Here is a 3,703-nt window from a genome sequence, read left to right as displayed (position 1 = left end):
GTATTAAATCAATTTACCATACAATTTTTGCGTATTTTTACAGCATTTATCGTCTAGAATAGTTACAATGAAGAATTGTTGTGAAATTTATTGAAACATTTTGAAAATAGAAGGCAAAATTTGCAATTAGAATAAATGTCAAAGGACGTGTCACCGCTATCTATTATAAAGATTTAGGAAAAGAATGATTCTAAAATTGGAAAAATCTGAGTGTTCCGTTTATATGATATGAAAATCAGAAGACATTTCTATATCGTTCATTGTTATCATCGAAAATTTTGCTGCATGCTCAAATGTGTAGTGCAATTTGAAACGTTGACCTTGACGTCAATAAGTGGATGTCATTCAGGATATTCAATTGTCATGACAGAGTGTAACGTTTTAGTCGCACAAATAGGTATAATATAGCGGATAAATGACCAATACGACATCAGTTCATGATATGAGAAATGCTTCAGAATATAAATGAAGTGATAAAGTGAAAAATGGATAAATATTGGAAGAGAAACAAGTAATAAGGTTAAATATCACTTGATTTTTTTCAAACTAATTAGTTGGAATTATAACTGTGAGGGAAAGTAGAACTGATATGATAATTGGATAAATGATAATTCATGTTATTTGTCATACATTCCAACAATAATTTTAAAAAAAAAATCATTCGAAATTTGTTGTAATTATCAAATTTATTTGTTACAAATTTTGGAAATTTTTCGAATTTGAAATTGCATCATTGAGATCATAATTGCATGACCTTTGAACTTTCATTTGAAGTGATTGGAAGAAGGATGCAATATGTTTGAAAGAAAAAAGCAACAATAATAGTAGCCGGGAATTAACCGAAAGATTGAAAATAAATAAGACAAAGTTTGAAATTTGAATCAGTCGATCAGATAAATTATAAATAATCACTTCAAGAAAATTTCGCTTTTTTCCTATTAAACTAAAGCAAACATTTAGAAAGTTTTTTTTTTTAAATTTGTTTATCACAACTTTAGCAATAATAGCAAGCGCATTTGGCAAGAGAAATCCATCCTTCAGTTGGTACACTTTCATTCCGTTCCGTTTTATAAAAACGGAAATAAAAAAACAAATCATTTTTTTTCACAACTCGGAAACAATGTATTCCATTTTCGGCGGAAAAGTAAATTTGATAAAGTAATCGTTTGAAATTCTTGCAAATTTCGTATTAGGAATAGATACAGTAATTACTAAGTATATAAGTAAGTTAACGTGAAATATACATATATTCCGTCTAAACGGTTTGGTAGAAGTAAACACTTAGCGGTATGAGATACGGTATTTAAAAAATGATGACGGATGGAGTTTATCGGGTATATTATATTATGGTATTTAAAAATACATTTCTTTCCATTGATTGGATGATCCTTATAGTCTTCGGTTATTTATGCACATCAACCAACATTTCCGGAATGAGAACCATCCAAAAGATCGTTTCAGTTTTTATTCCTAGTTGAAATTGTGATAGTTGAAATTGTTGTTTTTTTTTAATTTATGGGTTAATTTGGGAAAATTTAATAAAAACTATTCATCCTAATCATTTAACTCATTATTCCGCATGTTTTTTGATAACAAGATCTCATATTTTCCACCTTTATCATCAAACTCCTTATCAGATTTTTCAAATGTTGATGGTCAACTATTAGTGCGCTTCCGTATCAGTAGCTATCTTCATTTCTCAGTCTTTTCCGCATTGGTTGTCCGCACCTTGTTCCGCATATGTTGTTTCCGTTTCTTTCCATACAAACTATGAAAATATGAAAGAGATTGATGATATGTATATGAGTGTGTATGTGTATATGTATGTGTATGTGTGTGTATATGTGTGTGTGTGTATGTGTATGCATGTGTATGTGTGTGTATGTATGTGTGGGCGTATGTGTATATGTGCATGTATCATCCGATGGGAAAGAATTTGTTAATGAGTGAGTGAGTGAGATTGTAAGAGTGAAATAAATAGAGCGGAAAAAGTAAACGAAAGATGACGAAGGAAATAGTACAGGAAGAAAAGAAAGGAAGATTTTTGCCAAATTCTTAAAATTTTATAATAAATTGATAGAAAAAGGAGAAATAATGCAAGGATGAATAAGTTTTTGGAAGCAAAGAAAGTTATCCCTCAACTTATTTTTGCAATTGAAGGAGGGGAAAAGAAAAGAAGAAAGAGAGGAAGAGAGAGAGAGAGAGAGAAGAGATTACGAAAAAAAGCGCTTGTTGTTTAGATTGAAAAACGGATGTTTGTCTATTTAGCAGGGCGGTGAATTTGTGTACATTATTGCTTCCTCATTGGGGGGATTTTTCCTAAGTACTGATATATATTGTAAATATTTCCGAAAAGACATCCGGAAAAATGGAATTATTTTCTGGAAGAACCGGAATAAAAAAAAAGCAAACGGTTTTCATCTCATATTAGCAATTGATGAAAAAGCACTGATAAAGGTTATTGATTTAAGATATATCTCATCATTTGTAATCTCGTAATCATTCCTAATCAGCTCTTCATCCTTTCATAATCATTCCTAATCACCTCTTCATCCTTTCATAATCATTCCTAATCACCTCTTCATTATTTCATAATCATTCCTAATCACCTCTTCATCCTTTCATAATCATTCCTAATCACCTCTTCATTCTTTCATAATCATTCCTAATCGATTGATTGTAACAGTTTCATGATCATTTATGCAATTCACGAAATCATTGGTATTAAGAAGTTCCAGAAAACAGAAACAATAAAAGGTTCCAAACTTTTTTTGATATTTCTAACTAAAACTTAATTTTTTCTTTTTTTAAATTGCTTCTGAGACAAAAATTTCAACGTTTTGGAGTAAAAAGTTGTCAAATGTTAAGAATTTTAAAAAGAAAAAAAAACTTTAATTTTTAAGGTATGCGAAATTACTGAAATTTTTTATTTTAAGGTATGCGAAATTACTGAAATTTTTTATTTTAAGGTATGCGAAATTACTGAAATTTTTATTTTAAGGTATGCGAAATTACTGAAAGATGGATGAGTTAGCAGTGATTTTATCAAAGGAATTTTATCAAGAAAATTTTGGAATTTGCCAGCTTTATAGGTTTATGTCATTAATGGATTGCAAATTATCTGATAAATATTGAGCGGTAATTGATTATGGATGATAAGAATGTTAAAAGGTATGTCAGTATCAATGTTATGAATTCATCTTAAATTTGAAAACATAGGCCAACTATGGTACTGGTTTCTTCTAATGAAATTCAAATAAGAAATTGAAAACTGAAAAACACTTGTTGGTAGTGAATCATGACGAATTTACAGAGAACTAAAATAAAAGAAAAATATGCAACCGGAAGTTTCTAAGAAGTTTTTTAAGACCACAATTCACTGAGTACATCATATCACAAAACGATTGCTATCAGTGGACACTTCATCATGATGATAAAATGAAGATGCTGATAAGTTCGTCGAGGAAATCATTTCTTTGCTAAAACTCGTCCTTCACCGGCACCTTTTGCCATCCGGAAATTTAAGATATGAAGTAATTCTCCAAATATATATACGTCGTCTTTAAATACTTCATGTTCACTAAAACTCAATTCCATTTCACAAACATACATACAGAACGGCAAGGTCAAAGGCAAGATCATTCTACATCGTGCACTTGTGACTTCCAATTCCACACTGGAATATCTCGTCATAGTAAATTCT

Source organism: Loa loa (genome assembly GCF_000183805.2).
Source record: "Loa loa unplaced genomic scaffold supercont3.4, whole genome shotgun sequence".
Classification (NCBI taxonomy): Eukaryota; Metazoa; Nematoda; class Chromadorea; order Rhabditida; family Onchocercidae; genus Loa; species Loa loa.
This window is presented reverse-complemented; position numbering follows the sequence as displayed.